We start from the raw sequence: 17,488 nt of genomic DNA on the forward strand, positions 1-17,488 counted from the left end.
GTAGACGAAGAAAGTTCTTAACAGCGCAAACGACAGGAGGGGACACAAGAGATGAGAACAGAGCACTGAACTAACAAACAAAGTTTATTTCAATCCAACTGCAATATATAGGAAAACAGAATCTGCTCAAAACTACGCAACATCAGCAAAATCGGACACATGTGTGCCGAAACAGCCTACCTTATCAAGAGCCAGTCATATCAGAGGACCCTAGATAACGAAATTCACAGCCGTGAAGAAAAATCGAAGGTACGCTAACACAGGAAGCACCAAATTGTTGAATGTGGAAGGCTCCACTAATCTCGCACTCGCACTGATTTTTATATTGCCCCATAATCACACACTTGTCAAAAATTGGCTGGCAGCCACACTTTTTACAATGGTCCGCCAAATGACTGGGAACGATGCCTTTTAGAGAGTAAGCGTGCTCCCTCAGGCGATCATTATTGCATCGGCCTGCTTGGCCAATGTACCAGAGCCCGCATGTAAACAATATCTTGTATACAATCGATAAAACACATTCAATATAGCGCGTAGCGTGTTTCTTAGTACATGCTTTACGTCCTTCACTATTAACTCTGCGAGATGGCCCAGAGAGCTTGTCGCGTGCGCAGGACACAACTCGTACACCTATGTTTCCAGTGACCTTCTTTAGACTATATGGGGAATCTCGTATACGTAGGGAATAACAGCCGTGCTGGAATATGGTTTGTTGAGTAGGCTGTTGATTTGTACCGTATCGAGCACTCTTAGTTACGTAAGGAAAGTCTCGGCGATGGAAGTTAGCAGGGGATTAGAAAAACCTGCTTGTTGAAAGCGATGAACTTGGTTTGAAAAACTACATTCTACTTGGTGGTGACAAGAGCGAGTTAAAGCTGTTTTTAAGCAAGAAAAAGCGATGCCACGCTTGACTAGCTTAGAATGGGCGGACGTAAAATTGATTTATGTGTGGGGTTTAACGTCCCAAAGCCACCATATGATTATGAGAGACGCCGTAGTGGAGGGCTCCGGAAATTTCAACCACCTGGGGTTCTTTAACGTGCACCCTAATCTGAGCACACCGACCTACAACATTTCCTCCTCCATCGGAAATGCAGCCGCCACAGCCGGGGTTTGAACCCACGACCTGCGGGTCAGGAGCCTAGTATAGCCACTAGACCACAGCGGCGGGGCTGGGTGGATGTAAAAGGAAGAAGGCTTTTCTTTGAGCGTGGCTCGTACCGCCAACAGACATGGTCCACCAAAAAAAAAGCATTTATAAGTCTAGAAATCGTAGCTTGTCATCAGAAATAAGCTCCAACGTTAATTCAAGTTGCTTCATTTCATGCCGAATTGCGTCAAAAATCTCACCGGTGGTTCGTCGAGGGTCAAATTGGTCGATGGGGTAAAACACTAAAAAGTCGTCAACGTAGCGGAACACCTTAACTGTGTTTATCTGATGAAGGATAGCCATGAGACTTCTGTCATTCCGTGCGAGTAAAAGGTCACTAAGAACCGCAGCTAAACAAGAGCCAATGCACACTCCTTCCCGCTGAGTGTAGAAGGTGTCCTTGTAAAGTACACAGGTTGAAAGTATATCAAAGCGCAGTAGTTATAAAATCCTGTGAACAAGAATTCCACATGCATTCTGAATTTTGATGCAGCCATAACGCTCAATCAAACTGGCTAACTTCATCGCACTCAAGGTCATGAGGTAAAGAACAAAACAAGTTCTTGACATCAACAGAGAAGGCGCTTACTCGTTTCGGGCACTCAGTCCGTAGGTAATCACTGACGGTGGCTGGGCTCTTGATTCGACAGGGGTTATCAATGGGCAGGACTGCTAAAGACCTCTGCAGATACAAGGCAACAGCATGCTGCCAAGTACTGCGCTCGGAAACGATTGCTCTGAAGGGATTGCCTTTTTTGTCTGTTTTCACTGAAAAAAAGACCGAGGGGTATGACAGAAGTCTCATGGCCAACCTTCATCAGACAAGCACAGTTCAAGTGTTCCGCTACGTTGACGACTTTTTAGTGTTTACCCTATCGACCAAGTTGACCCTCGACGAACCACCAGTGAGATTTTTGACGTATTTCAGCATGAAATGAAGCAACTTGAATTAACATTGGCGCTTATTTCTGATGACAAGCTACGATTTCTAGACTTACAAATACTTTTTTTGGTGGACCATGTCTGTTGGCGGTCCTAGCCACGCTCAAAGAAAAGCCTTCTTCCTTTTGCGTTCGCCCATTCTAAGCTAGTCAAGCGTGGCATCACTTTTTCTTGCTTAAAAACAGCTTTAACTCGCTCTTGTCACCACCAAGTAGAATGTACTTTTTTCGAACCAAGTTCATCTCTTTCAACAAGCAGGTTTTCCTAATCCCCTGCTGACTTCCATTGCCGAGACTTTCCTTACGTAACTAAGAGTGCTCGATACGGTACAAAGCAACAGCCTACTCAACAAACCATATTCCAGCACGGCTGTTATTCCCTACGTATACGAGATTCCCCATATAGTCTAAAGAAGGTCACTGGAAACATAGGTGTACGAGTTGTGTCCTGCGCACGCGACAAGCTCTCTGGGCCATCTCGCAGAGTTAATAGTGAAGGACGTAAAGCATGTACTAAGAAACACGCTACGCGCTATATTGAATGTGTTTTATCGATTGTATACAAGATATTGTTTACATGCGGGCTCTGTTACATTAGCCAAACAGGCCGATGCATTAATGATCGCCTGAGGGAGCACGCTTACTCTCTGAAAGGCTCCGTTCAGCCACTTGGCGGACCATTGTAAGAAGTGTGGCTGCCAGCCATTTTTGGACAAGTGTGTGATTATGGGGCGATATAAAAATCAGCGCGAGCGCGAGATTAGCGAAGCCTTCCACATTCAACAATTTGGTGCTTCCTGTGTTATCGTACCTTTGATTTTTCTTCACGGCTGTGATTTTCGTAATCTAGGGTCTTCTGATATGACTGGCTCTTGATAAGATAGGCTGTTTCGGCACACGTGTGTCCGATTTTGCTGATGTTGCGTAGTTGTGCGCAGATTCTGTTTTCCTATATGTTGCAGCTGGATCGCAATAAACTTCTGTTGTTAGTTCAGCGCTCTATTCTCGTCTCTTCTATCCCCTCCTGTCGTTTGCGCTGTTGAGCACTTTCTTCGTCTAACATGCAGCACCAACCAGCCCAATCAAGCACCTTGTTAAAGTTCATACTATGAGAGATATTCCAATTGTTGTTTCAATTGCTGCTCTACTGGCTAAGGTACTTGGCTGCTGACCCGCAGGTCACTGGATGAAATTCCGGCTGTGGCGGCTGCATTTCCGATGGAGGCGGAGATGTTGTAGGCTCATGTGCTCAGATTGGAGTGCACGTTAAAGAACCCCAGGTGGTCGAAATTTCCCGAGCCCTCCACTACGACGTCTCCCATAATCATATCGTGGTTTTGGGATGTTAAATTCACTAAATCAATCAATCAATCAATCAATCAATCAATTGCTGTGCAAGAGTGACAACAAAATTTCTCTTGTGTTAACATATATACATCAGTCAGACTGGTTGATGTATCAACACGCGCCTCAAAGAATCGAAAGTCATAGTATGAAGTCATCTTGCACCTCAGTCATGCAGCTTCATCTTTGAAGGCCTGGTAATCTTGCGCAGTCACCCTAAATAGACCACACGAGAAATCTCGGCGACGTATCACAAGGAACCCCGCACCTTGTTTAATTCAATTAACTTTCGCTGTTGCTACAACGAAACAACCTTAACTTCATTCAACTGTAAACACACTTCTCGGTTGCTAGTTTTTTGTACCTCTTTGTGACATGCGCGATGCACCCCAAATTTTGTATATTTGTTGGTTAGCACCTGCGATAGCCTTTAAGTTGGGAGTGAGCATTTTTCGTGTGCATATTTCTTTTCTGGTCCTGCCTCTTTATTTTGGCGCTGTAGGCCTTTATCCAACCTGTAGTTGCCGTGCCAAGGAAACTTAGTAGGTGCATGTGCTGCGAGGGGGACACAGTGGTCTAGTCAATGTATTTTATCTTATGAAATTGCGCATATTTCTGGAGCACACTCTGAATATACCATAACCCTATAATTTACTTGTAAACAGTGTCACAGGACATTGATACCTAATGCACGCGTGAATTTATAGACAATGCTTGCACCTTTTAGGCAACACAGTTGTACTGTTTTTTTTATTCAATCTGAAGGTGCACTGACGCTAAAGGATAATAATAATTAACTGACGCTTCTGAGTCACTCAGCTGGTTGAACAGGGGAACAAGGTCAAATCGTAGACAGGCTATCGCATCTAAACACTGAAGTTTGTGAGTGAGTAACGCGGTGATATATCACATGCTATCAAGTTCACTTGATCCGAGAAGCGTTGGCACGGTGCAAACTGAAAGTTGAAGTTTGAGGCCCGCGCGCTCGTCGCGGTGGCTGCTGCGGCGTACCAACTTTTCCCATTTTCCCATAAGCACTTGCGCGCACGTTGGCGGCGCTATAGTGTGCTTGAAAGAGGTCTATTACTACAGTGTTGGATGAGGTGGGGCGCGGGACGCCAACAGCGTATGTCACCCTCCGTATTCTCGCTGGAATTTCTACTACTACTGCTGCTAATACTAATGGCAGTCATTACAAAACCCGCGCAAGCATACTGAAACGACAGTTAACAATACCACAAATCTGAATATAGATACGCAGCCTAATCGTGATAGCGCTGGAATAGGTACAAACCGTTGTAGCTGTTACGACGAGTCCCCTTTATGGCCGTATTGTCAATGCACAGTTCGGCCGTTGCCACCGAGAAAATTTATTTTTAAAGCCGGCATGTACACTGTAAGTGAGCGGCGTCAGACAGAATTGTGCGGTCAACGTTTCCTTGTCACCTTCATTCACCTCAGCTCCCGCTACATCCACGACTGAAGCACAGCTTTTATGTTATTATTCTGAGAAGAGCCGCTATTGACATTCATATATGTATGCGCACCACGCACAACTTGCCTTTCACTCCACTGCATGTCGTGTAGGCCTGGCAGCTGCTCGTTTGTTTGCATAGCACCCTCCCTCATTCGGCCGTTGCCTCCCCCCAGTTTTTTTTTTTTGAAAGGCGTGAAACACCCGTTTCATGAGGCTCTCGCTTTCGCAGTGGTGCGAGACTTGATATTGGCTACGTTTGTAATGGAAAATAGACAGAAAGGTCATGCGGGGCAGCACACATTCAACTATAATATAGTATAAAGTAAAGCCGCTGAATATGGCGGTACTGCTATATATATGCACGCCAGCTTTTCTAAGAGTGGGTAGTTTACTGCCGCAAGAAGCAAGAGTGTCATATGAGAACGGTAACATCTGCTCCTCTCGGTGCTTATATACATTGTTGAAGGTGTTATTTGATTTTTCTTTAGATCGTGTACTTTGTCAAACGGACGATATAGCTGCAATGGTGAAAGATATGAAAAAGCTTGAAGAGGAGGATAACTTCGATGTGAAAAATTAACGCAAAATCGGAAATATTCTGTGCTTAGCCTTGATTGCTTTGTACCTAAAATATTGAAACCTGAAGTTGCTATATAATGAAAATCGCATTGCACGATGGATGATGAAAAACTTTTATTGGGGTCCTGAAGGATTCCACCCCCGTTTTATAGGGGTAGAATCGCGGGCCGCTCCCACGTTGGGACGGGGAGGCCCAGCCTCACCGCCGCATCGTGGGCCTTCTGGACAGCCTTGAGTTGTTGTATGAGAACCGGACTCGTGAGCATTAAATGAAAGGAGTTCTCAGAAAATTCTTCATTTTTTCTTTGTAAAGAGGGGCACCTCCAGAGCATGTGGTTAAAATCACTGCGATTCTGGCAGTCTGGACAAAGTTCTGAAATATCGGAGTAATGGCTATAGGTTACGAGGCTAGGGTATGTTCCCGTCTGAAGCATGCGAAGAGAGATTGCCTGTGGCCTAGACAACTTTTCGTGTGGCAATGGAAATGACCTACGGCCTAATTGATAATGCTTCGTGATCTCGTTGAAGGTAGTCAAAATGTCCCTAAAATGAAGGCTGCTAGCAGACTCCTTTGTCTGAGAAGCACATGTCCCGGCGCGGTAAGTGAAGCCTCGCGCCTTGGAGTGGGCTAGCTCGTTGACATTGGGAAGGCCTCCAACCCTTAAGCCAAGGTGAGCAGGGAACCAAATAATTGTGTGATGGGTGAGTTCCTTGTGAGCGAGAATTCTCAAAACTTCCTTGCAAACGGAACCAGAAGCGAAGGCCCTAGCAGCGGATTTAGAGTCTGTATAAATATCAGTCCTTTGTGGATCAAGGAGTGCTAGTGCAATGGCCATCTGTTCTGCTTTGTAAGAAGAAGGGGTTCGAACCGACGCCGAGGATAAAATCTGACCCTTAGTATCTACGGATACTACCGCAAAGCGAGCGGAAACGCCATACTGGGCGGCATCAACAAAGCATGAAACAGACGATTGTTTGTGAGCTTGAGCTAAAAGAGAGGAGGCTCGAGCGACACGCCTGCCCGCGTTGTACTGTGGATGCATATTTCGTGGAAGGGGGCATACTTTGATGCGAGAGCGTATATAATCATCGAGTGGCGTATTTTGCACTTCGAGCGTCAGGGGGTTGACTCCAGTGTCAATCAGAATCTTTCTCCCCGCTTGTGTGATCGAAAGCCTGGCAACCTGTGCCGTTTGTGGAGCCTCGATAACTTCTTCAAGCGTGTTGTGGACTCCAAGTTTCATAAGGTTCTCCGTGCTTGTGCGCATAGGAATGCCAAGAACTTTCTTGATGCTTTTCCTTATGAGGATGTTCAATTAATTTCTTTCGTGGAGTTGCCACCTGTGCATAGATGCGACATAGCTTATGTGGCTCATCAAGAATGCATGGAATAGTCTGAGGAGGTTGTGCTCTCGAAGACCACCCCGACTGTTAGAAATGCGTGAGATTAGTCGGATGACCCCTTCCGCCTTGGAAGTCAGACGGTCGATCGTGCGGCCGTTCTGTCCATTAGCCTCGATAATCATGCCCAGAACGCGTATGAAGTCCACCCTTGGAATACGCTGCCCCGATGCCGTGTGCAGCCTAATGTCGATGTCAGCCAGTGGTTGCCAGTTTTTGGGTTTGGGTCCCCGTCTCGTGGGTCGATATAAGAGAAGTTCGGACTTTGCTGGCGAGAGCTTGAGGCCCATTTCCTTTATGTAGACTTCAACACAGTCTACGGCCTCTTGAAGAGAGTTCTCCACAGAGCCCTCCGAGCCACCGACACTCCATATGGTGATGTCGTCCGCGTAGATGGCGAACTTGATGCCCTCTTGGTTTGAGAGCTTTGCAGCAAGGCCGCACATTGCAATGTTAAAAAGCAGTGGGGAGACGACTGAGCCCTGCGGGGTGCCGAAGGAACCGAGATCGTAGGGCTCAGACTTGAGATCCCCAAGCTGTATAGTGGCTTTTCTATTCCTGAGGAACGAGCTGGTGAACTTGTGAAAGTTGGCTCCTAAGTTGAGAGAAGAGATGGAGGCAAGTATGTGGGAGTGCGAGACATTGTCAAAGGCCTTTTCAAGATCCAGACCGAGAATAGCTCTAACGTCTTTTGTCTCCTGATCTATGATGTGATGCTTCAGCATTTTCATGACGTCCTGAGTAGATAGGTGTGGTCTAAAACCTACCATGTTGTACGGAAACAGGTTAGTCTTCTCTATGTGCTTTGATATTCGATCGTTGATGACATGCTCGGCGACCTTGCCTACACAGGACGTCAGTGAAATGGGTCGTAAGTTGCTAAAACTGGGACTCCGGCCAGGTTTAGGTATGAGAATAACCGACGCCCTTTTCCATTGCTCAGGGAAAGTCCCCGTCTCCCAAATACGATTGATTTCTTTGGTGAGGTAGGTGATAGAGTCATCGTCTAAATTGCATAGTGTCTTGTTTGTAATGCCATCCGGGCCCGGGCTGGAGTTCCCGTTAAGATTGTTTAAGATGGTGCGGACCTCTTCTTCCTGGAAGGGCTTGTCCAACTCGAAGGCTGGTGATCCCGTGTATTGCGCGTAGCCAGAAGGAGGCCGGGTTGTGTCCAAAGGGAGGTATCTCTGTGCCAGACACTTCGTTATTTCCGTGTCCGATTTAACCTTCCTTTCTGAGTGCAGTATTCGGTCTACCAAGCGCGTCTGGTTGGATTTAGATTTGGTCTCCTGCAGCAGGTGTTTGAGGAGGTTCCATTTTCCCCCAACTTTCATCTGATCATCCACCTTGTTGCAAATCTCGTCCCAATGCTGTTTTTCCAGCGTCTGACAATAAGTTGTTATTTCTTGGTTAAGACTTGCGATGCGTTTTCGCAGTCTTCGATTCATACGGTGTGCTTTCCACCTGGCTAGGAGGGCGCTTTTAGCCTCAAGAAGATGAGCAAGCCTACTATCCATTTTATTCACCGGTAGATAGTCTCTATCGTTTTGGTGGCCGACTTGACGTCTTCGACCAGCTGAGACAGCCACTTGTCGAAATTCGGTGAGTCATTATTCTCTTCTGCGCTCTTCGCTCTGATCTTACGGAAGAGGTCCCAATCTGTAAATTTGAAAGCTTTAGGGGGCTTTGCTTGAATTTGTAATGTCGTACTCAAAATACAATGGTCACTCCCCAAGTTTTCTCCTAAGTTTAACCATGATACCTCCCCCATGGTTGTGACAAAGGTGAGGTCTGGGGTAGTATCCCTAGAGCAAGAATTTCCAGTGCGGGTAGGAAACGTGGGGTCAGTGACCAAAGTAAGATTCAGATCCGATACCGCTTGCCAGAGCTCGGCTCCCTTGGCAGCGGTGCGAGGGTAGCCCCAAGCTTGATGGGGTGCGTTGAAGTCTCCCGCTATAACTATGGGTGCGTCCACTTTCCTAGCGATCGTAACGGCTTTTGATAACAATGAGGTGAAGTGATGGTGCCTGCCTTTTGGAGAGCTATATATGTGGAGTATGAAAATGCTATTTTTAAGGTTGCTGCCAGGTATAATTTCTAAAAGAGAGTGTTCAATCTTGCTATTTGCCATGTGCAAATTGTGCTCAATGTAAGTGTACTTCTTGGACACAAACGTGCAGATACCGCCACCATCTGGAGGTTTCGTGATGTGATGGGTGTAGCCTGGCAGGCTCATTGTTTCCGTAAGCGTCTCCTGTAGCATAATAACATGTGGTCGAATTTGCTGGGATTTAATATACTGCTGGAGAGCTGCCTTCTTTGATTGGAAGCCCCAGCAGTTCCACTGCCAAATTACAAAATTTTTAAGGTGTCCCGCCATTGTTGGGACCCTCAAAAGCTGTCTCCTGAGAGACGCTACGGGTTGCCACCTTCTGCACGATCCTGACCTTAGGTATTACTTGGGCCGGAGTAGCCTCGGCTGATTGTAAAGCTTTAACTTGGTCAGCCTCGATCTTTGTGACTCTGCTGTCCAATACCGCAATCGACTCGACCACCGCCCTGAGAGCATTTTTGATATCATTCAAGGTTTCCTTGACCTCTGTTTTGAAATCTCTGTCCTCGTTATTGGCCGGTTGTGCTAGCGCTCTCCTTTTTGTTGGTTTTGCCCCTGGATGGACGTCCATGGGTACCTCATCGTGACTCGCATCCGATGTGGCCTCTGTACAAGGAACTGTGTTTGAAGGAGACGGAGACGAAACCTGCTGTGACTTCTTTAAGTCGGCTATTTCTGCCCTGAGTTGCTCGACAATGGCCCTGAGGTTAGCATTTTCCCTTTGCATCTGCGCATATATATCTGAGTGTTGCTCTGGATTGGTACCCCCCTTTACCTGTGGTTGGGAGCCCTTGATCTTGGATGCCCAGGTCTGGTGCTGATTTCCTTGCTGCACACCATTGCGGACGGTAGGCACACGTGAGTTAGAACGGCCCTTGGATCTAGAATGTCCTCTGGATCTCGAACGGCCCCTTGCTCTGCCTCTGGAACGGGATCGCCCTCGCGGTGGTTGTAGCTGTTGGCTGACGTCACGCGGGCGCCAGCTGCTGCTCGGGCGCTCAGTCGTAGCGCGGCCGCCTGCAGCGGCTGGTAGCGATAGGAAGTCTCCTCCACTATCTGTGAAGTTCATGTCGTCGGCGTCTTGTTCAGCAAATTCCATCGTATACTGCATCCGTCGCTCTCGTCTTCGTCGACGGACTATGTAGGGCACTTGAAAACGATGCTTACACGTCTTGTCTGCCGTGAGATGTGGACCCCCACACAACTTGCATTCTGGAGTGCAGACGTGACCCTCCGAAGGAGATGACATACCACACCCTCTACAGACGGCCTCCTCTGGATGGGGACAAACATCGGCTCGATGACCTAGCTTTCCACAGGCATAACAGACATCTGTCTGTCGACGATACAGGGTGCAGCGAACCAAACTATTTCCACATATGACGTAATTTGGCACTTTTAGTCCGTCAAAGAGGACGATTACCGTGGTGGAATTCTTGATTCTTTTCACTTGGAGTGCAGTCGGGTTCCTTGGGTGTACAATAAGTGAATAAAGTTGTTCTTGACCGATGTCCGCGTCAACACCTCTGATGATACCTTTGCAGGTGTCGTCGGGGGCAGCTCGGTAGGCACTAACATCAAAACTGGTGGTACCGAGAGTAATGGCGGTGATCTTGGAATACGCTCTGGCGTTCCTCTCCGCTGGAGTGCTTATAACTGCAATGTTCTGCATCATATTCGGGCATACCACGTCTTCCGTGACTTCTTCCTCACTGAGCGCTGCAGCCACTGCGAGTGCCTTCGCGAACTTAATTTGACTCACAGTTCTCATGTCCAGGCCATTTCTAGGTCTCACGATGACTCGATGGTGATCTCTTGGAAGGTAAGGAAGTCTAGAAGCAGCGATAAGACGCTTCTTCACCGCAGCCCGGGAGCGCTGAGGCGACCACGCGTCGCCGTGCATGGAGACGCTTGCTTGCGTCTCGGTCCTGGGGGTATGCGTCCCACGAAGTTTACGTTTAGTGGTGGCCACAGACCATCCAGAATCTTGAAGTTCATCGGGAGTGATATCCTCCCGATCGACAGAGACTTGCATAGACATTCCGTGCGTAGAGTGCTGGAACACCCTTCCGAGAAGGGCCGGCGGCCGCTCCGCCGTAGCCTAAGCCTAGCGCGCTCAGCTGAGCAGATGGGCAAACAGAAGAGTCTCGAAAAAGTCTCAAAAAGCTCACCCACAGTGAAATACTTGGTATCGATGTAGTCCGTGTGGTTTTATGCGTCGACTGGCACCAAAAGACGCTCACAAATGCACGAAAAACTGTCCAAAAACATTTTCGAACGCGGAGCCGATGTTTTCACATCCACACGAGACGGCGTCCCCCTGGTGGCCGCATTGCACGAGAAAAAAAAACAAAAATTTCTTCACCGATGTTTCACTGGTTTCTGAACGTAAGCCTAAACGGATCGCCTGACCGATATTACGAAACATGGGGTACAATTAAATCAGATGCCTCCTTTCACGAGATGAGGCATCCGTAGCCTTTGTCTAGGGTGAACCTCTTCGTATTAGCAGGGCACGTGGGCCCGGAGGAGGGTAGCAGAAAATTGAGACAGGATATTTACAAATACACTAGTCATTTTACATAGCAAATTCTGCCTTTTGCAACGTTTTTATGAACAGCAGTGACTTGGCTTCGGCTACGCCACTATCTGAAGTTTTCGCAACCTCAGTAGGTTGGCAGCTAACACATCCTGAAGTACCACGGCCAGATGCAGTTAAACTGGAAGCGCTGCTGAACGATAATGAACCGTGAAATACTGCTTGCGCACGTGCATGTATTGGTGCGTTAGGGTCTTGGAATCATTTGGCTTGCGCGATCTTGAACTATTTTTGCTATATCCATGCTGTTGAAAATTGATTGTTCATGCAAGCCCGAGAAAAGGACAGTGGTGTCTATGACATTATCGTAACTTGTTGCAGTGCGTGGGGGAAGTAACAGGGTCACCAAGGATCTCCTTCAAGGATGTCAATATCCGGAGGGAGTCGATCACGCGTGCAAGCTTCAAAATTAGTTTAATATACCTTTGAAGCTATATTCACTGCTCATATTTTGCAGGTAATATACGCAAGTTCACTGAAACCGATCCCGACGGCTATCGCGGCCGCGAGGTTTTGAGTCAGTACACCTTGAAGCGCGGAGCACTTTAGTGGGCCGGGCTGTCGTATACTGTCGTCGCCGCTTGGTGTTACGTAGGCCAACCCGCGTAAAGCCTGCATCTTGAGTGCGTGCTCCCGTAAAGGAGAAATCTTCGCTCATGCAAGGCGAACAGGGCTCGCCGTGAAGCAAACGCGGAGCTGCGGGCCAATGAAGCTGAAACGAAGCTAGTTTGCCGTAAAGCAAACCCGTCACGTTTTGATATGATTGTAGAGAAATCTCTACGGAAGATTCGTGGGTTAACCGATCAAATTCGAGCAAGTGGCTTTACCATCCCTCACTTTGCCAATATGGAGGTTCTCTTTTTCACAAGTGACCATGATCCTACTATGGGACAGGAGTCAGCCACCGAGGAAACGTGATAAATTGTGTTTAGAATAATTGTGCGACAATTTAGAGTATGATGCACTCCACTATTGGAGAGCTTTGAACTGTCCCATGGTTTACACTTGTAATTAGCCATGCGGTGAAATAAAAGACGATACATGCTACTCGAGAAATTACAACGAAGAACCAAAGCTACAGCACGTGCTACCTGGATGTGTTTCCACGCTTGCATAAGTTTCTCGTCAAGGTTTTTCAGCAGACATAGCCAGGGGTTGCCCCGCCGAGGTGGTCTAGTGGCTAAGGTACTCGGCTGCTGACCCGCAGGTCGCGGGATCGAATCCCGGCTGCAGCGGCTGCATTTTCGATGGAGGCGGAAATGTAGGCCCGTGCGCTCAGATTTGGGTGTGCGTTAAAGAACCCCAGGTGGTCGAAATTTCCGGAGCCCTCCACTACGGCATCTCTCATAATCGTATGGTGGTTTTGGGACGTTATACCCCCCATATCAATCAACAGCAAGGGATTATACCTGCCATACTATGAATATGTACCTATAAAACCATTTCCGTGCCCTTAATATATTTTATATAAGTGTAATGACAAAAAAAGAAAAGCTAAAACAGAAGACATTTGGGTGAAAGCCAGCTTGTGATAAACACAGGGGCCACACGTTTGAGCTTCAGTGTGCAGTGTGGCTGGGTGGTGATCTTTATTTTATAACGACACACTCGTTCTCATTTCAAAGCAACACAATCTAGAACAATGCTAGAATGGGTATTGTTCCGAAATACACTGCCATAGGATTACAATGACTGGTGCGGAACACCGATTATCAGAACACAGATAAAGCGATGTCTCAGCACTAACAGCTAAAAAATGCGGACTTTATTTTTATATCTCGTGGTCCCACGCCACCTATTGTCCGCAGATTAGGTGCTCTCCCAAGTAGATACGCCCTTCTTTCTGCCTAGGACAAGTACGCAAGTGCACTTGTACGTATTTCAACGGTTCGCACCAGGCGGGGGCAATTTTGTCTCGCACAACAGCAGTGAATACTAAACTGTTTCACCAAGCCTGTGATGAATTAAGGAGCACCCAGAGGGCTTTGGAGAGACCCATGGGGCCACTTTTTGAGATGAGCCCCCAAGGACAACCGAGCGCCAAGTCCGCGTAGTTGTGTACACTTTAAAAAAACTGGTGGTTTCCGTAGGGCGCTGCGAATCGAATCCGGTACCTGCCGTATTTGAAGTGGACGCTCTGCCATATTGCCATCACTGTGCTCTGATATATATCAGGCAAATTCGAAAAGTGTAATGCAGTTGCGTCTTAATTTTTATATTTTTCTGGTTCAAGCTTCATTCTTAATTTTATGCTTTGTTTTCGCGTAGCCTTTTCACATATACTGCGCTGCTCAGTATGACATAAAGCAAGCAAGAGAAGGTGGAACATGTTCACTATGAGGGGAATATGGTTTCAAATGAATAACAGCGGTATACTCTTAAACAAACAAATTTTCAAAAACGCAAAGAATAAAGCAATTTACTCGCCTCTGGGGAAAACCAATAATTAAATTTTGCATTTATTTACATTGTCACAGCCTAACACACAGCTTTGTACTACTACGGACATGTTTGAAAAGCAGGAAACAAAATAACACGCTTCATATTTCCTAATTGAGTGAGAAATATGTATCGTAAAAAATGAATGTAAGAACTATGCCCAAATAAATCAGCTGCTGTGGTTGCGTAAAAGACCCTACAAATACCAATCATTTCATTTCATGAAGTATGTGTGTTTTGTTTCACGGTTACAAACGAAGGCGTGAAAGACAAAAAATAGGTATTCGGAGTTTATATTTAGTGTAGTGGAGCATACGCACCAACGCGTATGCGCCTTCGGAAGATAACAAAAAGCCCGTGCTCTGCTTGCGCGCGAGTTTGTGCCGCCTTTGCCAGACTTGCCGTACGCTCATTTTCCGTCGCGACCTCGTTGCGACTTCTCTGTTCGAATAAACGTCATCACATTTGGTGGAGGCTGCTGAGACCCCAAGCAGACCTGGAGCTCCGCTGTCGCAAGTTGCCCGAGAGACCACCACGAAACATGACTGGCGCAGTCACCAACCAGCCCGTCCTAGCCCAGCCAGCACCATCGGCTGCCCCGTCTACCTGCCCCGGCGCTACTCGCCACCGGGGCCCACCAATCTTCATTGGAAGTGGTGAGCAAGACGTCGAAGACTGGCTGTCCTTGTACGAACGCGTAAGCGTCAGCAACAAGTGGGACGATGAGTCTAAACTCGCTTACGTTATCTTTTACTTGGCAGACGTAGCTAAGCTTTGGTTTACCAACCGCGAAACCGCCATCGCCAACTAGTCCTCTTTTAAGACCCTCGTAACTGAAGCGTTCGGCTGACCAGCGTCTGTGCCACAGAGCCCAGCAGCCTGGCGAGACGTTTACGAGTTACATTGAGGATGTGCTCGACCTCTGCAGGCGTGTTAACCCATCTATGCCCGAACAAGAAAAAACTCGGCAGATTCTCAAGGGCACTGAGGATGGCGCATTCCAGATGTTGCTAGCAAAAAGCCCGTACTCGGTGGCAATCCTCGTAAGCCTGTGCCAGAGCTTCGATGAATTACGCCGTCAGCGTTCCATCGCCCGCCAGAGTGTCTCACCACCGGATTCGATCTCGGCTGTCACACTCGCAAATGCCAACGTTTGCCAAGAAAGTCTGTCCAGCCAGATCAAAGACTTCATCAGGCAGAAAGTCGCCCGACAGCTCTCCCTGCTGCCGCATAGCGACGCGCCCACCGCAAGTCTGCCTTCGACACTGCAGCAGGCCATACGCACTGAAATTTGCGATGTCCTACCTAAAGTGCAGGCCCCTTACGCATGAACATCAGCAGCATCTAATCTCTCAGCTGTCAGCTACGCACCACCTGCGCCATCTTGACCTCTCAGCTATGCAGCTGTGATATCGCGGCCCCCACCGCATCCAGTATCCTTATCCGCTCCACCTCCTCCGGCAGCGCCTCCGGTTTACAGGCCCTCACCTCGCTTTGTCTGTCCATCTAATGAGTGGCGCACCCATGACAACCGTCCTATCTGCTTCGCGTGTGGCATCGCTGGCCACATTGCACGCTACTGCCGCCGCCGTCCCACACCTGCGTACGCCTCCTTTGGAACTCTTACCTATGTGTCGCAGCAGGTCACCACGTCTGCATACGAACAGAGGCACTCTGACTCGGATCGTCACCCATAAACTTCTCGTTTCCCATCTCCTCGTCGCTGATCGCCATCTCCTATGCGTCGTAGACCACCTCCAGAGGAGGGAAACTAATCAGTGCAGTTCCAGAGGCAAGAACTGCAACTTCTGCGCAATTATCAAGGCCTCCATTTTCGCCGCAAAATGTTGTTGATGTCAATGTTGAGGGAGCCGCCATACAAGCGGTAATTGATACTGGGGCCGCCGTTTCTGTGATGAACGCAAAATTTTGTCGCAAACTGAAGAAAGTGACAACATCTCTCTGTGGCATCGTGCTGTCCACGGCTAGCGCGCAATGCATTCATCCCTCGGCTCTGTGTACGGCGCGCGTCGTCATCCAAGACGTTTTGTACATCGTCCAATTTTTTGTACTACCATCTTGCTCTCATGACCTCATCCTGGATTGGGATTTCTTATCACGTCATGAAGCTATCATCAATTGTTGCCGTGCGGAAGTGTCCCTAGTGCCAAGTTGTGAATTTCCATCGCCCGGCCATTCACCTCTGCTCTGCAAACTCATCGCTGACGACGACATCACCTTGCCGTTGGAAGCTTCAGTCCCTATTAGCCTTTCATGTGTGGCGCAACCTGACGCCGCGGTGATGTTTACGCCATCTCCTCTTTTTACTGAACGCAAGGGCATCTTGCTCCCATTTGCCGTTCTTACAATTGTGTCTGGTTTAACCGTAATGCTGGTTACCAACCACTCCAACTACCCCATTGGCTTACTCCGTGGTGAAACCTTAGGCTATGTACAACCTGTCAAACTTATCGATGATATTGTTCTTCCCGACGAACCCCCATGTCACATTGCCGCAATCACTCGTGCGTCTGAGCCATCAAGCTCGCCAGCCTTCGACAAAGCTATTGACGCAGACCTTCCCCCCTCGCATCGCAGCCAACTTGTTGCTCTCCTTAACAAGTTTCGCTTTTCTTTCGACTTTCAGAAACCTGCTTTGGGCGCACCACGACTGTCACTCATACTACTGACACCGGCTCACATTCGCCTCTGCGACAGCGTGCTTACCGCGTTTCTGCCGAAAAGCGCCGCGTTATTATGGAGCAAGTAGATGACATTCCTAAACGTGGAGTCATACAGCCTTCTCAAAGCGCTTGGTCGTCACCCGTGGTTCTGGTAAAGAAAAAAAATGGCACCATTCGATTTTACGTGGACTATCGCCGCTTAAACAAGATTACAAAGAAAGATGTCTACCCGCTACCACGAATAGACGATGCTCTTGACTGTTTACAAGGCGCCGAGTACTTTACATCCTTGGATATGCGTCCTGGGTATTGGCAGGTGCCAATGGCTGAATGTGATCGCCCTAAAACAGCCTTTGTAACGCCGGATGGTCTATATGAGTTCAAATTCATGCCATTTGGGCTCTGCGACGCGCCTGCGACGTTTGAGCGCATGATAGATACCATATTGCGTGCCCACAAGTGGAAAACTTGCTTGTGTTGCCTAGATGACATCGTAGTCTTTTCAGCTGATTTCCCAACACATCTTCGTCGTCTCCACGAGATTCTGACGTGTGTAGCTTCTGCAGGCCTACAACTTAACACTAAGAAGTGCCACTTCGCAGCCCGAAAACTAACCATATTGGGACACGTCATCACAAGAGACGCTGTTCTTCCGGATCCCGATAAGCTTCGAGCTGCCGCTGACTTACCAATGCCCACATCACTGAAAGTCCTAAGAAGTTTCGTTGGTCTTTGCTCTTACTTTTGTCGCTTCGTGCGCA

This window comes from Rhipicephalus microplus, chromosome 4, assembly GCF_043290135.1.
Source record: "Rhipicephalus microplus isolate Deutch F79 chromosome 4, USDA_Rmic, whole genome shotgun sequence".
In the NCBI taxonomy this organism is placed as follows: domain Eukaryota; kingdom Metazoa; phylum Arthropoda; class Arachnida; order Ixodida; family Ixodidae; genus Rhipicephalus; species Rhipicephalus microplus.